We start from the raw sequence: 17,772 nt of genomic DNA, 5'->3' as shown, positions 1-17,772 counted from the left end.
GGTCGTGGTGCCGTATGTGGCTCTGGGTCCAGAGCAGCGCTCCTCAATCTGTGTGCTCATGAGTCACGGAGGGATACTATTACAAACTCCAAGTGGTATGTCTGGAAGACAGCCAAGTGTTTTGCATTTTTTATTACTCAAAGCATTGTTTCATGAGTGTGCACATATGTGCCACACAATGCGTGTGGTGGTCAGATGATAGCTTGTGAGAGTTGGTTTTCTCCTTCTACTCTGTGGCTCCTCGGAATCAAACTCACGTCATCAGGCTTGGTGGCATGTGCCACCTCATCTGTACTTCCTTTCCATTTTTAAAGAACACAGAGGTGATAGTGACAGAAATTTCTAGTTCAAATACCACACTCTGAGGAGCCAGTGGCTCAGAGAAGCCCGTCGTGTTCCGCCCCCATGGCATCATTGAGTAAACTCAGTTTGCTGTTTGATAGCATCCATGTAAAGGGATTTTCGAAATGCAGACAGCATTTCTCAAATAGAATCTTTGTTCTTGAAAATTGCCCTTTCTTGGGCACCTGCAATTAGAGGATGGGGTGGTTTACTTGGAATGTTTTTGCTCAGTAGTTGGCTTAGTGGAATTGGGGCTGAAGTGGAGCTTGATAGATGTCAGAAGTTTCTAAATGCCTAGCGAGGGCAGGTGGTCACACAGTGACTCTCCTTTCAATCTGCCTGTCTCATGCCAGCTTTTATATGAAAGATGTCTTTCTCCAGAAAGGACCTGGGACCTGACACCACCCGTTAAGGAGCAGAGATCCTCCACAAGGAGGTTCAGCTTTGCTATTTAACTAATTGGCAAGATAGGAAGCCATAAGTAAAGACTTAAGTATGTAATCCAAGAATAAATGCACTATTAGCCTGACGAGGAAAAGCATTTCTGCCTCTTGTGAGGAGATGGCTGTGCTTTATACTGAGCTCTTCCAATCAGAGTGTCCCTTCATTAGCTAATAAAATATTAAACTGAGACAGAGCCCGAAGTGCGCATACCTGTCTCCCGCAGAATTGTTACTTGGTGGTGAGGGTGGAATGGGAGGGGATGGGCTTTTGAGAAGAAAAGCTATAAAAATTCAAATAGATTTGAGTTTTTTAAAAAGCAGCTCATCAATAAAGCTCAGAGCCAATCAATACTAGCATTTTCCGTTGAAAGATTACCCGGAGGAAGTGAAGCATTAGGTGTTCCGACTCCAGAATACTTCCAGCGCCTTCCACTGACCCCGTTGGAGCCCTTCTGAGTTTGCAGTCTTCCCTGGCTGTTTTGCCTTTGCAATGCAGAAATTTCCAGAGTTTATTCAGAGTGTTGAGAAATGACACTGTAAGCAAAGTTGCCAGAACATTTTTGTAGAGTAAATAATTTTTTTTTTTGAGCAAACCCCGACTCTCTCTGGCATGTCAGTATCAGGAGCAAAGCCAAAAAAAAAAAAAAAAAAAAAAAAAAGCACTGCTTTGTTCTCGTAAATTGACAATAGTCATGTTCCTGAAAAGTTGAGCGCCAAAGGAATTTTTGGAAATTGAGTCTCATTCTGAAATGTACTAGGGGAATCCCCTGGTTGTTAAAAGCTGGCTTCCTTTTGCCTGGATAGTCTTCCTCTCTCTTACACGTTTTGCATGGGAAGCTCCTCTGGATTTTCTTATGCTGAAGGTGCTTAAAGTAGGGGTCACCTATGGACAGAGGGCTGAGGATAATGCATCCCTGTATCCACATGATCACTGCCTGTGAGGGTGAGAGGACACTGCTAAGAATCAAGCTAGATGTAGAGGAGGATTGAATGTCCATCTTCAGGAAACCATTCAGAAACTGGAAAAAAAAAGGGGCTGGAGAGATGGCTCAGTGGTGAAGAGCATTGCCTGCTCTTCCAAAGGTCCTGAGTTCAATTTCCGGCAACCACATGGTGGCTCACAACCATCTGTAATGAGGTCTGGTGCCCTCTTCTGGCCTGCAGGCATACACAGAGACAGAATATTGTATACATAATAAATAAATAAATAAATAAATAAATAAATAAATAAATACAAATTGAAAAAAAAAACTATCTTTGTCCTTGGATGAAATAGTTTGGGGGCTGTGCTGATCGGGTGACCGCCTCTGCCACCACAGCCATGTCATCCTAGGTAAGTCATCAGTTTCATGAGTTGAGGCTCTCCACATTCCCCTTAGCAGAGGCTGGACCTAAAGCAAGATTGTGCCAGGCAACAAAAGCCGCTGTATAAGTAGGGGCCACACTAGGCCCCTCACCAGACCAGCCTGTGATTCCTCTGTTACCCCCTCTGTCCAGTGCTATGATTACACTCTAAGCTTGTGTCTTTCCTTTCCCTGAGCTCACTTTCAAAGCAGAAGGAGAGAGCAGCCAAGCCCCTCGTGTCCATAGCATGCTGTTACTATTGGTGGAGATCTCGTCCATTTCCTTCTGTGAACTTTGGAACCGTGGCACTGGTCTCTGAGTGCTAATGTAGAAATGGAAGATGGACATTTAACTCTCCAAGGCCAGGCATGCGGGGATCTCCAATGCTGGCGTGAGTCTGAGCGAGAAGACACAGCTAAGGTTGTTGTGCAGGGGCTACTTCCCAACAGATCAGCCAAGTCCCACCCAAAGACTTTCTCATGGCAGTGAGAAGTGAAAAGGTAGCAGGGTGGGGCCTTCATAGAGCGACAGGAGACACATATCACTATCAAACCGTAAACTTCCCTTTCTTGTTTGTCCCAAGGATGTCATGTTAATATCACAATATACAACATAGTAGAACTTTAAAAACCCCACAGTTAATTTTTTAACACTTTCAAAGTCCAAATTCTATTTAAAAATCCAATGTCTTTTTAAAGGTGGCCAGTAGTGGTGGCCTTTAGTCCCAGCACTCAGGAGGCAGAGGCAGGTGAATCGATGTGACTTTGAGGCCAGCCTGGGCTACATAATGAATTTAAGGACAGCCAGGGCTACATAATAGAGAGACCCCGTCTTGAAAAGGCAAAACAAACAAACAAAAATTTCAAAGCATCTCACCTGCAGGTTCCTTTAAAAAAACAAAATACATACATACATACATACATACATACATACAAAACAAACAAACAAACAAAAAACCAAGGAAGGAAGAACCAGAGCACAGTGACAATAAGATCAACAAAAAGTTAAACTCCAATAATGTAAATAAATTAACACATGCCATCTAGGACTTGGGGTCTTCTGGGCTCCAAAGGCTTGGGCAGCACTGCCTCTCCAGCTCTGCCATCCATAGCACACACAGGTCACATCCTAGGCTCAGACTGGCTCCCCTCCACAGCTGTGACTGTCCTTGGCAGTCATCTTATGATATCTCCAACATGCTTGGGCCTCTACTGCAGCCGAGGCTGTGCCTTCAAAACCCTCTCCCAGTCTCTCTTCAGGTCCAGCTCTGCTACACAGTGGCAAGCCTCAGCTGCTCTCCATAAGCCATTCACACCTTCACAGACCAGCAGCACCTCAGAGATTCTTACACATGACCAAGTTCCGCTGCCAGCAGGAGAGACAGCCTCAGCCCCCTCCGATCGCAGCCCCTGTGTGCTGACCCTGAGGAAACGCTTCCCAGAAGATCCCGCCTCAGTGATGCTGGTCTCTTAACCACAGCTGATTTCTCAGGCGCAGCTGACGAGAATACACTTTATACAAAACAGCACACGAGAGGTCCTGGTTGTCTTTGCTGCCCTCTGAAACGTCGCAGGCCAGGCCTTCATCTGCACTGCTCCTGGCTTTTCTCCTTACTTCCTGAAACAGTTCTAGTGAACAGAACACTCTGAACACTCAAGGCTTTTCCAGCATCAAGTGTCAAAGTTCTCCATAGTTGTCCTCAGAACAGCACTGTCAGGTCTATCACAGCAACACCCCACTCCGGATACCAACTTGTCTTAGTTCCGGTTTCTATTGCTGTGACACCATGGCCAAAGCAAGTAGGGGAGGAAAGGGTTTATTTCAGCTTTATTTCAGCTGTAGTCCATCATGAAAGGGGGGCCGGGCAGGAACTCAAGGCAGAAACCTGGAGGCCGGAACTGAAGCAGAGCCTATGAGGAAGTGCTTCTGGCTGACTTGCTCTTCCTGGATTACTCAGTTGGCTCTCTAATACAAGCTAAGAATGCCCGCCCAGGGGTGGTACTGCCCACCGTGAGCTGCGCCCTCCCACATCAATCATTGATCAAGAAAATGCCCTGCAGATTTGCGTGCAGGCCATCTGATGGAGGCATTTTCTCAGCTGCGGTCTTCTTCCCATGCAACTCCAGCTTGTGTCAAACAACAACAACAAAAACAACCAGGTATGTGATGTAGACCTGTAATGCTAGCACTCGGGAGGCTGAGGCAGGAGAATGGCAGGTTCAAGATCATCCCGGATGACATAGTAACAAGTTACCTCCAAAATAAAATGAAATCCATCCATGGTGATTACGGTAACCTGGGAAATCTGTGCTAGGAAGAAGGGTGGATTAAGAAGGCTCTCTGTGCAATATTTCTGTTTTGGACAGGAAGATGCATTCCTATAGTCGAGCAGGGGCTGGGTTACCCCGAATCTCCTCACCTTACCCTCAGGGACCCGTCATGGGTCACTTGGTGTGTGGGATGCTCAGAGGTTCTTAGTCCAGCCTTGACTCACGGAGCTCCATCAGTAACCATCAGTGTCATCTCTGTAGAGACACTGAGGAAGACAGAATTCTCAGCCTCCTTTACATCCGTCTTGTAACTAACTCTGTCCAGTGAACTGTGTGGAGTAGTATGTTGGGGCAGGTATCATTCCTCGCACACTCATTCCTCAGGCAAACAGTAGCGATGATGGTGTCCAAAGGGAGAGAGACACTGGGGAAGCCTGCTGGCTCACATGGAGCTGTGACATACCAGGAGACAGCTCATTGTTGTTGTTGAGGGCAGGGTCACAGGCTGTTAATCTAAATTCATTTCATTATCTGTCATATTTTCTCTTTTGTTTCTGAGTTTGTGGTTCATCTAAATCCCGGTCTCTTCCACCACGGTGGGAAAGTTGCATGATTTAGCTTTTGGGTAACCTCAGGTGGTTGTACGTGAAAACCAGAGGGAGACGTATTATGAAGCCACAATGTGACCACTGAGGATCATGGCCGGCAAGAGTGCTTAGGGGTGTGGCCTAGAATGAGGAACTATCAGAAGGGCGTGCCTTAGACCATTGATAGGGTGGGGAGGTCCTTGTCTCGAGTGGCTGCCACTACTTCTCCAATTGCAATAGGACCCATGGTCAGGTAAGGATGGATTCCTGGGATCAGTTCACTGGGGGCTGTTAAGAACTCGCTGTGTTTTGCAGATTAGCCCCTGTCCACACGAAACACAAAAACTTGCATGGTAAGCAGTAACCAAATGCTTTGCCCTTGGCCTCTGTTCCTGGGATGAACGCCAAGAGTTGCCTGCCTGCAAGAGTGGCTTAGGTAGGGACAGGTGACATGTGCCTGCACATGTTTGCCCTCACTCCTGGTCCTGTCATCTGGTGCACCTTCCTGGGGGTGAGCATTGCTGGAAAGGGCCTCTTGGGGCACAGTGAGAGTCTGCCCACTGAATCGGTGTGCCAACAGGATGGGCCAACAAATGGCCCTTGGAAGATCACTGGGCTCAGAGACAAGATGCTCAGACAAGATGCCAAGCCTGGCCATGTTCTGGGCCTGTTTTCTTCTCTGTGAAAAGGTCTGTACGTAGGGTCTTGCTTTCCAACTGTAGACACGAGGGGTTGAGTATTACCCAGTTTTGCACTCAGGGAGCTTCCAGTTATCATGAACCCTTTCAGCCCCAAGCCTTCCAGTTTCCAGAGAAACATCCAGAAATAAAAATTAGAGAGAAGCAGAAAGAAGGGTGAGGTGGGGAATGTGAAGAAAACCAGACTTTGGGTGACCCTTCTACACAAATACTTTGCACGTCTCTGGGTAATCTATGTGCCAACACGGACTTTTGCATATGGAAGCTTAAATGGTTCTGGTGTTTAAGAAAGCAGTGGGGGAAGAAGTCCAGATGGGAAGCAGCAGAAAGACACATTTCCTTTTCCTTTACTCGTGGTCAGATAATTTTGTTGGAAGGCATAATTTATGCAATCTATTCCAATGAGCTGGTTTCCTGGAGTTAATCATTTCTCCTGACCCCACTAACAGAGCAAGTAGGCCACTTCCACAGGAGGAAGGAGGGGTTCACTGCTGCACCATCCAGAGTTCCCCAGTCCCAGATCTCTTCCCTGAGAAGCAGGCACCAGGAGACGACCAAAAACAGAAGGAAGAGAGGTTCAAAGCAGAAGCCATCCTGTTCCAGTGCAAAGCAAGCAGCTTTTCGAAATAGAGATGCATACCGCCAGTGAGCTGGGTAAGGTGCCCACTTCCCTCCTGAGACGCTGGGCAAACACTGGTGCCAGCTCTGACCTCAGACACGCAGCAAATGCAGGGGCCTCACTCAGAGAGTGGGCTTCCAATTCCTTCAGATTCTCACGCCTGCATCTTTGGACCCAGAAATTTCATGCTCTACAGTCTAAAGCGGAACTGGTCTTTGAATAAAGAACCTCACATTTATACACAGCTCGCACTTCGTGATCCTGCTTAAACAGTCTCTTCTCTGTGCGTTGGCTCGTCTACCTCTTTGGAGGAAGCTCTGTATGTAGAGCTTGGAAATCTAGGCTCAGGAGACTCAGTAGTGTGTCTGAGGTCATGTTAGTAACAGGATGAGGCTCAAACTCACATGCCAAGGTCATCTCCTTTCTCACCTCTAACTTCGAATAATATACCTCATAAGCCACCTTACAATTTCATTTTGTTTTTTTGTTTTTTTTTATCCCTCCCCTCCTACAATTTCATTTTGAAAATAGTATTTTAGAGCTCGTGGGATAGCCCAGCAGAGGGAGGTGCTTGGATGCAGACCTGACAGTTAGAGTTCAGTCCCCCTATCTTAAGAGGTGCAAGAGAGATCAGCTCCTCTGGGTTATCCTCTGATTTCCACATGTATTCATGTTCCTGAACACACACACACACACACACACACACACACACACACACACACGGAGGGGGAGAAAGAATTATATCTTTCAAAACTATTGTGAAGATGCTTCAGTGCCTGCTTACCTTAACATTCAGCTTAAATCTGAGCGTGTGTTGCCCTTTTCTTAATAAAATTCAACTTTGCTTCAATCTGATTTGTTCTGAGATTCATGTCTGCAGCATGTTGGGATCTGGAACCAAGCAGGGTCCCTGAGTGTGTGTGAGAGTTCTCCCAGTCCACAGCCGGTAGTGCTGGGCTCCGTTTCCCACTGTTCCCATCCCTTTCTGTATATCTGACCAGAATGTCAGCAACTGACTGGTTTTATATCAACTTGACAGAAGCTAAAGTCATTTGAAAGGAGGGAGCCTCAACTGAGAAGATGCCTCTGTAAGGTCAGGTTACAGACACACACTTAGGGCATTATCTTAATTAGTGATTGATGGGGGAAAGCCCAGCCCATTGTGGGTGATGCAATCCCTGGGCTGGTAGTCCTATGTTTTATAAGAAAGCAGGCTGAGCAAGCAATGGGGAGCAAGCCAGTAAGCAGCACCCCTCCATGGCTTCTGCATCAATCAGTTCCTGCCTCCAGGTTTCTGCCCCGACTTCCTTCAGTGATACACCATGCTATAGAAGAATAAGTCAAACCAACCCCTTCCTCCCAGGCCTGCTTAGGTCATGGTGTTTCATGACAGCAGTAGTGATCCCTAACTAGCATGCAGAACAAACCCATGATTTATCTGTGGACATCCACGATGGTGTGCAGAGGTTGAAGAAGGGCACGTGTCCCATAAATATGTAGACTTATGCATTCCAGAGAAAATCCAGAACACATTCCCCAACCTCCCAAGCTTTTTCTTGGTGATAAATCTGGAGTTTTCTGACAGGAGATTCATAGAAAGCTCTCCTGACCTATGTATGATTTCTAGCCCACACGGTCTCTCAGGGTAGTACGCCTCATATATTTATAAATTGCTATAAATTTGCTCAAAAATCCCATCTTTCAGAAACTCCCCAAAGATCCACTCACCCATGTTCCGGAGTTTGCTAAACAAGGCGGTGTGTTCTTGTGCTCCTCACGACAGTTTTCTGGCTCGCCCCCATCCCTGGCGCCTGGCTTCCTCATGATGCACTCAGGGCTCCAGCTTGTGAAGGAACTCACTGATGGCCCAGCGGTGCCATTTGCCCCATCTGCCGTGTTCTGCTACCATGCTGGATGCAGACCTGGGAGCTTCAGGAAGACCTGGGCTTAAGTTACACAGGGCACCAACGTTCTATGCAAATGGTGGTGCCCGTGGCTCAGCTGAGACAACTGTCTCTCTGCTACTCCAAGCCTTCCTTTCACAGCCAAGATTCCTCATGATACTACTGTCCACTAAGTTCCTCAAGGGTGACCACAATCGGATGTCCACACACACTCTCTGTTGCCCACCGGTGGGAGCTTTGTCACCATGTTACTGGTGAAACTGTCTAGGGAATGGGAGAGATGACTTGCCCACAGTTGCTTGAGTGGAAAATGGAAGGGCATATCCCAAAAGCCACAGGTTGTGCAAATGGTGACTGTTTGTCCTCTCTTTCCTGCCTGCTGTCCCCTGGGTCCCTGGGTCCCTATCTCCACCGGCTATCCTCTGGTCTCCAGATGGTTTAGTTAGAAGTCAGCACAATGCTTTCTGGTTTCCAGCCTTTGTGTTTATAACAAGCCATTAGACAATGGCTTCCCATCTGTTAAGGGGGGCTGCCCTGGCTCTTCTGTCCCACCCAGGGCTGGTTACTCCAACCTTAAGAACCCCAGTAAGAGCCAGTGGTGGTGTACATCTTTAATCTCAGCACTCGGGAGGCAGAGGCAGGCAGATTTCTGTGAGTTCGAGGCCAGCCTGGTCTACAAGAGCTAGTTCCAGGACAGGCTCGAAAGCTTCAGAGAAACCTTGTCTCGGGGTGGGGGGAGGACCCCAGTAAGATGCATCTGGACAGGTTGAAGGTATTCTCCAGTGGCCTGGCTGCTTCTCAGCACAGAGCCTCAGAGCTCGCAGAGATTTCCTGTCCTTCCGCATGCAACCATACGCAGCAGCCGGAAAGGATCCCCCCCTTTTTTTCAGCTTGACGGAAGGGTAGGGCACAGGTCTGGAGTACTCTGCCTGATGAACCTGAACACCTGCATATCTCCTTGGAGTGGTTACGGCAAACATGGTGGTTAATTGCCCATTACCTACCAAGTTTCCCCGTTCCTGCTGCCTTGTGACATGGGTGGCAAAGGACAGCGACCTGCACTCTCCCCTCTTAATTCTCCAGGGACATAGCACAGAGTTGATGGAGGCATTGTAGAGCTTTCCTGAGTACTTTCATGGTGCATAACTAAGACTTCTTAGCCACTGGGCAACAAGGTCCCACTCTTCTCTTGCCCCTGCCCCTGCCATAAATGATCACATAAAACACATCATTGTGATAGTGTCGATGTGTTACTTACATTGGAATACACTGGAATGCTGGAGGCTTGGACCTAATATGGTAAGGTAGAGAGGTGGGACCTTTAAGAGGCGGAGCCTGGCTTGTGCAACACAGTGAGGTCACTGAGGGCATTGCCCTCTCCAGGGCTCAGTGCTGGTCTGTAGAAGACAGTGAGTCCTAAACCAAGCAGGTTGTTACAAAAGGAGTAAGTCCCTGAACTCTCTGGCTTCCTGCTTCCCCAGGTGGCCTCCTTCACACACGCTGTCCCTCTCGCGATGCCATCTGCCACAAGGTCCACTTTGGGCTTTGCAGCCTCGCTAGCTTGAGCTGTAAAATCACCCCACCCCAGGTACCTTTTCACAGCAAGAGCAGACCCGTAACACCTCCCGATAAGCGGAACCATCCAGCCGTTGCCCTCCCGCGGCCCCTTTCCCCGAGGGAGATGCCGTAAGGCTCATCTGCCTGATCACTAAAATGAGATTTCAGTCTCTCATATTTTTTAAAACTATGTCTGTATGTTGTAGACAGGGCCTCTCATTCCCATAGGCTGACCTAGAACTCTCTTCCTAGCCCAGATGGGCCTTGCATTCAAAGCAACCATCCTGCCTCAGTCCCTTCCACCCCTTGGTACTGGGATCATAGACATGGGTCACCATTCCAGGCAGGGCTGTGCTTTTTTTTTTTTTTAATGGAATAATAATGTCACACATGTGGCCACGGTACTTGGATGTTGGCTCCCGGGCTCCACAGTAAGATTTCACGGTTTCTCCGTACTGGTTTCTGCAGTCACCCCCCCACTTCTCTTTTCTATAAATAGCCCACAAGGCTCACAGTTTCCTTCACTACCGCTCCAGCATGTTTATCTTTGGGGTACTTTCGCTAGTGGCCATCTCCTCAGAAGTGGGGCGCTTTGAGGCAGTCCTTACTGCAGATTGTCCGCCGTGGGGGGCATCAGTGCCGTTACTGCCCACTTTGTTGCTTATGTCTCAGTGCCCCTGTTATGTGGCAAGTTCTGCTCCCGTTGTGTTCCTGCAATGGGGTCTTTGGAAGTTCTTCTACCTGGCTTCATTTTCAACTTGATATAGCCCAGAGTTACCTGAGAGAGTCCTACATGGGGAATTGCCTCCATCAGAGTGATGTGTGAGTGTCTTGATTGTTGGCTGGTATGGGGGGCCCAGCCCTTTCTGGCCAGCATCATTTCTAGGCAAGTGGTCCTGGGCTGTGTAAGGAAACTGGCTAAGCGTGAGCCTGTATGCAAGCCAGCAGGCAGCGTTCCTCCACGGTGTCTGTGGTGAGATGCTGCTCGAGTCCTCATCCTGACTTCTCTCAGGGATGGACCGTGACTGTGACGTGTGAGTGAAACGAATCCTTTCCTCCCATGATGCTTTTGGTCATGGTGTTTCTCACAGCAACAGAAAGACAAACAAACAAACCGGATAACCGGAAGTAACTAAGACCACAGGGATAAAGGCCAGTGATGAGATTAGTGCCATTATTGGAAAAAGAGAAGATTCTAGAGCTCTCTCTCTCTCTCTCTCTCTCTCTCTCTCTCTGCCAAGTGAGGACATGAGAGGAAGGCAACTATGAGCAGGTAAGGGAGAAAGCCTTTACCAAGGCTGATTTTCCGGTACCTCCATTTTTGCCTGCTTCAGAATTGTGAGGATAGAATGACTGTTGTTTACCACCCAGTGTGGTATTTTACAAAGGCAGACTGAGTTAAGACAGACAAATGTGAAAAAGTCGACTGTAGGTTCAGTCTTCAGAACAAAAAAGAAAAGAGAAAAACTGTCTGGTTTTGTCAAGATTTTCCATTACTAGAACCTTTTAAACAGTGTGACACCCTACACAACACTGTACCACCCTAAACAACACTGTTTTGCCCTACACAACACTGTACCACCCCATACAACACTGTATCACCCTACACAACACTATACCAGCACACACAACACTGTACCACCCTCTATAATACTGTTCCACCCCACACAACACTGTAGCACCCTACACAACACTATACCACCCCACACAACACTGTGCCACCCCATACAACACTGTACCACGCTACACAACACTGTACCACCCTACACAACACTGTACCACCCCACACAACACTGTACCACACCACACACACTGTACCACCCCAAACAACACTGTACCACCTTACACAACACTGTTCCACCCCGTACAATACTGTTCCCCCCCACACAACACTGCTCTACTTTCCTCACGAAGTCAACTCACGTCACATCAGGGCAAGGACTGAGCTGTCTTGCTCACCTTCACCCCAGAACCAGTTCTGTTCCTGTAAATGGGCACTGACTGAGTGAGTGAATGTGTGGTGGTGACGACTGATTATTGTGTAGCTCCTTGCAGCCTTGGTCTCATCCGAGCCCTGCGATTGCCCTATGAGGAAGGGGTAAGAGAGTGCTGCCGCCTGAGGCCTTGGGGAACTAACTGTGAGGGGCTAGCACTGACCAAGCCGTCCATAGTGGGCATTTTGCACTACTACCTCATTTGGTCAGTGTACGGTGTCTCATCACACCCTGTCCCTGCTGCCTCTCCCCTCCAAGTCTCCCTGCCCTCAGCCCGGCTGACTGCCACCAGCTGAAATGGAGAGCCCTGAGCAATCCATCGGTCCTTGTGTTGGAACCTGTGATCCTCTTTTCCCACCCCAGCATCATCACAGGTAAAGCGGGATCGCAGCTGCCCCAGCCCCACACTGGAGCTGGTGACGGTGGAGGCTGGTGGGTCTGGCCCTGCACTGCTCACACTGGGGACCGCGACACTCCGGTTCCTGTCATCACGTGATACCTGCTCACACAGACAGTGTAGAAGAAGGGAGTGGAGAACAGGAGCCGTACTTCCTTCGTTTATGGTTCACGTGACTTCTCTGCTCGGAAACAGCAAGGAGTAAGGGTTTTTTTTTTCTTTTAAAGGTATTTTATTTGTTAACCAAAATCCTGAATTTTCAGCAGAACTTTCGGTTGGAAGAAGGATTTGTAGCAGGGACAGAGGCCATTTTGACAAATCCTGTGTATCGTCTTGGATGCAGGCACGTTTTCTGGCCAGTCTGGAGCTACGAGGACTGCTGAAGAATTAGTCTGGGGCCTTTGCGGTTATGTAACCCCTGACAGAGCTGAGGAGACGCACAGCCCTTGCTTGAGCAGCTGGGCTGGCCCACAGCGGAGAGCCTGGAGATTAGTAGATTTTACCTGGGATGCTTACAGCTCCTCCTCTGCCCTCTCCTTTCCCAAAGTGTGGCCTGCAGGGGATCCTGGCAGCGTCTGGAAGCTCTGATCCAGATACAGGGAATTAAATCTCAGAGGGGAGGCCCTCCAGTCTCCTCCGTTCAGAGAGCCAGCAACGGATGGTGAAAGGCCCTTGCGCCAATATTCCAGACTTTGCCCACCACATAGACTCTGTTACATTTGTAGTCTTCCTTTGGATTTTAGTTTTTCAACCATTTTTTTTTAATGTAAAAGCCATATGCTATCGTTTGGGTCCTAAATGTCTCCCAAAGATCTATGTGGTAAAGGCTTGGTGCCAGGATGGGGTCTCTTGGGAGGTGGTAGGATCTCTGTGAGGTGGGACCTAGTTGGAGGATATTAGGTAACGGGGACAGGCTCTTGATGGGGGACACCAGGAATGAAGCCCCTTCCTCCTCTGCTCTTTGACTTTCCAGCCACCATATGTCTCTGCACCCCACACACCACTGTACCATCTCACACAAATGGACTGGGTTGTCATGGGTTCTGAAGCCACTGGGCCACCAGACCATGATGAACTTAGCCTCCAAAACTGAGCCAGAACAAACATTTCCTTTTGGGGGTTAATTATTTCAGGCATTGTTCATTGTAATAACAGAAAACTAACATGCTGTTCTGTGTGTGGCTTGTCCTCGGAGGTGGCTAGTTTGGGGCCTACCGGTTGTAGGCTGTGGGTGTCTGCCTTTGAGTCTTCTCTGCCAGCCCTGGCCCGAATACCAGCCCAGTAAAATCATCCAGAACTTCAGTGAATGCTGTACGGGCCTCAGATCTCTGAGATCCCCACGGCCTTCTAAGCCCACGCCTTGAGGCTGCTCTGACTGGATTCAACCACTTTTAAAAAGCCGGAAATTCACAGGTCAAGCCATAGAGGACATTTAACCAGCGGGTTTTTGGAGGGAGAGCCTCTCTGTTGACAGTTCCCTAGAGCTGGCAGAGCAGCCTAAACTGGAACCTTGCACTGGGAGGGAGATGTGACTGGGAAAGGGAAGTGGTACTGCTTAGTGTAGTGCGTGCTGTGAACAGTAGACGGCAGCACTGAGCTGCATTTAAGTCTTTGATCCCCAGCAGGATTCTAAACACAGACCCCATAGGACAGTGACCCTACCTTACCCTCCTTGAACAAATCAGCAGTCCTGAGCTTAGAGAGGGGACAGGTGCTCTTTATTCCTATCCATGTTACCTCGATAATAAGATTGGAGAGATTTTTAACCTCCCTTTGAGCTCTCCGATGCCCTCATGACCACTAACGTCAGCCTTCCAGCCCTGACTTGCTGCAGCTGCAATCTATCGACAGTCATGCAGCTAAGGTTGAAATGTCGGAGGCTGAACCTATCTACTTAGGACACACCTGGAGTCTGTAAAAAGCCACACCACTGCTTTGATGCTGGTGTCACATGCCAGCTGGATCCTACCAGCCAGGGGATCTTGAGGAGCCCATAAATTGGAAGACATGGAGTTCAACTACAGCCTCTACTTCACCCACTTCCAGGAGACTCCCAAGGGGGCTGGCATTACCCCTTGAATGCTTTTAAGATCTTCTCTGCCCCTGGTCTTCTGCTGTGGCCCCTGAGGATACGTGTGTGGGGACCTTGTGGATAGATGGGACTAGATGAAGCAGCCCCTGGCCATCCTCCTGGATGGTTCAGCCATCCTTTCAAACCCCGTCTTAGGCAGTGGCCATTTCCCATCTTTCTCTTCACCACCCCTTTCTCTGGAACAAATCTAATTTACAGAGACTTCAGTTTAACCTTGTTCCTCCGACCTCATTGGTAGAGAACAGCTGCTTGGCATTTACTAGAGCTTTTGGTGCAAATTCTGGCTAGATTCACCTTCTATTAGCAGCCACAGAAAAATCAGAGCAGCTCCCCTTGCTTACATTCGGGAGCCCCGTGAGTGGCTCCCGCATCAGACACCTACTGTAACCACAGGGTACTGGAATATATGGAAACCATTGTGGGTCGTCTAGAGGTGACCAGGAGAGACCTGGGAGAGTGGGCTGTCTGCACAGCCTATTGGGAGGACCATGTATGCAGACTCTTCGTGTCCTACAGAGAAAGGGTTGGCTGGCTGGCTGGTCTTCAGCCTGCCCAGGAATGCACTCTCAGGTGGAGTTGCCTTTGCTTCTGGAGGGGCAGTAGGACAGGAGAGGCACAGGCTTAGTTGTTTTCTGTCCCTTATTGGACCCCTCGGCTTGCTTTGTGGCCAGGTTTTGAGAGAGGTTTGCAAACATATCCAGGAATGAGTAAAAGAGCATACACAGGAGTGTGGTCTCCGTTTATGGAGTTATGACAAACCATCTTTCTTTTTATTGTTTTTAATGAGCTATACATTTTTGTCCACCCCCTTCCTCCCCTCTTCCCTTCTACTCCCTCCTGTGACCCACACACTCCCAGTTTACTCAGGAGTTCTTATCTTTTTCTCCTTCCTATGTAGTTCCTTGTTTGTCTCTCTCAGGGTCCTCTTTGTTGTCTAGGTTCTCTGGGGTTGTGAATTGTAGGCTGGTTTTTCTTTGCTTAATGTCTAAAGGCCACTTATAAGTGAGTACATATTATATTTATCTTTCTGGGTCTGAGTTACCGTACTCAATATAGTTTTTTCTAGATTTATCCGTTTGCTTTCAAATTTCAAGATATCGTTATTTTTAATGCTGAGTAGTACTCCATTGTGTAAATGAACCACATTTTCTTTATCCATTCTTCAGTTGACAGGCATCTAGGCTGTTTCAAGGTTCTGGTTATTACGAATAGTGCTGCTATGGACATAGTTGAGCACATGTCCTTATGGTGTAATTGAGCATCCTTTGGGTATATACCCAAAAGTAGCATTTCTGTGTCTTGAGATACATTGTTTCCTAATTTTCTGAGAAATTGTCATTCTGATTTCCAAAGCAGCTGCACCAGCTTGCACTCCCACCAGCAATGCAGAAGTGTTCCTTTTCCCCACAGCCTCTCCAGCACAAGTTGTCATCAGTGTTTTTGATCTTGGCCATTCTGACAGGTGTAAGATGGACTCTCAGAGTTGTTTAGATTTGCATTCCTCTGATGACTAAGGATGTTGAGCATTTCCTTAAGTGTCTTTCAGCCATTTGAGATTCCTCTGTTGACAGCTCTATGTTTAGGTCTGTATCCCATTTTTTTTTGTTGGATTATTCTTTTGATGTCAAGTTTCTTGCGTTCTTTGTGTATTTTGGAGATCAGCTCTCTGTCTGATGTGGAGTTCATGAAAATCTTTTCCTATTCTGTAGGCTGCTGTTTTGTCTTGTTGACCGTGTTCTTTGTTTTACAGAAGTTTCTCAGTTTTAGGAGGTCCCATTTATTAATTGTTTCTCTCAGTGTCTGTGCTACTGGGGTTATATTTAGGAATATATATATATTCCTAATGTGTGCCAATGTGTTCAAGTGTACTTCCCACTTTCTCTTTTATGAGGTTCAGTGTGGTTGATTTTATGTTGAGGTCTTTGATCCGTTTGGACTTGAGTTTTGCGCATGGCAATAGATATGGATCTATTTTCATTCATCTACATGTTGATATTCAGTTATGCCAGCACCATTTGTTGAACATGCTTTCTTTTTTTTCATTTTATATTTTTTGCTTCTTTGTCAAAAATCAGGTGTTTGTAGGTGTGTGAATTGATATCCAGGTCTTTGGTTTGATTCTATTGGTCCTCCTGTCTGTTTTCATGCCAATACCAAACTGTTTTCATTACTGTAGCTCTATAATAGAGCAAGTCAAGGATAGCGATTTGTTATACAGGATTGTTTTGGCTATCCTGGGTTTTTTGTTTTTTCTTATGAAGTTGAGTATTGTTTTTTCAAGGTTTGTGAAGAATTTTGCTGGGCATTGCTTTGAATCTGTAGATTGCTTTTGGTAAGATTGCCATTTTTACTATGTTAATTCTACTTACCCAAGAGCTTCGGAGATCTTTCCATTTTCTGGTGTCTTCTTCAATCTCTTTCTTCAAAGATTTAAAGTTCTTGTCAGACACGTCTTTCACTTGTTTGGTTAGAGTTTCCTCGAGATATTTTATGTTTGGCTGTGGCTATTGTGAAGGCTGATACTTCTATGATTTCTTTCTCAGTCCATTTATCCTTTGTATAAAGGAGGGCTACTGATTTCTTTGAGTTAGTCTTGTGTTCTGCTTCGTTACTGAAGGTGTTTATCAGTTCCCTGGCAGAGTTTTTGGGGTCACTTATGTTATAATATCACCAGCAAGTAGTGAAAGGACAAACTACATTTCTAGGCAACGGCCATGCATCTACAAATGGAGGATACAAGCGCATATTTCACAGAAGAAACCTACGCAGTGTGGCTTATCTGACGTTCACTTACCAGCCCTCTGTGTTTCTAGAGCATCTTTGTTTGGGAAGTTCACTGGAAGGGGGTAAGCAGCATTGGTGTTGCTCTTTCAAGAAAAGGTTGTCTTCTTCCAGGTACAAGGGACAGAAAGCTGAGCCCTGGTACTGAATTCTCTCCCCTGCCTTTGCTTTCTTGACTCTTGGGTCTTTGGGTGTGCATGGCAGCAGGAGACAACTTCTGCCCACTTGACATGGACAGGGGATGTATGAGGTGCAGAGAGTTAGCTCCTAATATTTCTGTCATATCCCCCTGCTAGCTAGGTAGTGAGTTCTGGCTAAATGTCTGATTATGAACTGATAATGAACCTGAAGGAAATGTCTGGACTATGCTGTGGCAGCCGAACCCTGAGTCAGGAGGGTGGGACAGAGAGAGGCAGCAACAGCCAAGCCGACTCCAGATACTATGTTAGTCACCTTTGTGTCCCCATGGTAAAATATCCAGCCGGCATGACGTGGGAGCAGGAAGATTTAGTTGAGTTCACAGTTTCAGAGGTTCCAAATCATTGTGACAGGGAGCCTCTGGCTGACTGCCCTATAAGCAGAGAAAATGTAGGAGCCAGGAGGGGTTATGACTTTCTATTGCTGGCCCCTAGTGACTTACTTCTGCCAGCCAGGATTTACCTCCTATGTCTCTTACCCTCCCAGAGCAACCTGGGATTAGCATTCAAAAATGCGAGCCTGTGGGGGAGCATTGCAGGTTCAAAC

At 47.4% G+C, this 17,772-nt stretch overlaps 1 protein-coding gene and 1 long non-coding RNA gene across 13 annotated transcripts in view; both read left to right on the top strand.

The window, feature by feature from the left end:
- Positions 1 to 17,772, top strand: part of Ank1 (ankyrin 1) — a 185,563-nt gene that overhangs the window by 32,717 nt on the left and 135,074 nt on the right. The gene's annotated exons all lie outside the window — the stretch shown is intronic.
- Positions 4,107 to 6,554, top strand: LOC146890559 (uncharacterized). The gene is made up of 2 exons (XR_014998625.2): positions 4,107 to 4,288; positions 6,134 to 6,554. It is a non-coding gene; the product is annotated as an uncharacterized LOC146890559 (long non-coding RNA).

The sequence above is a fragment of the Myodes glareolus genome, chromosome 23 (genome assembly GCF_982192425.1).
Source record: "Myodes glareolus chromosome 23, mMyoGla1.1, whole genome shotgun sequence".
Classification (NCBI taxonomy): domain Eukaryota; kingdom Metazoa; phylum Chordata; class Mammalia; order Rodentia; family Cricetidae; genus Myodes; species Myodes glareolus.
The sequence above is the reverse complement of the archived record's forward strand: the minus strand, read 5'-3'. Positions and strand labels throughout refer to the sequence as shown.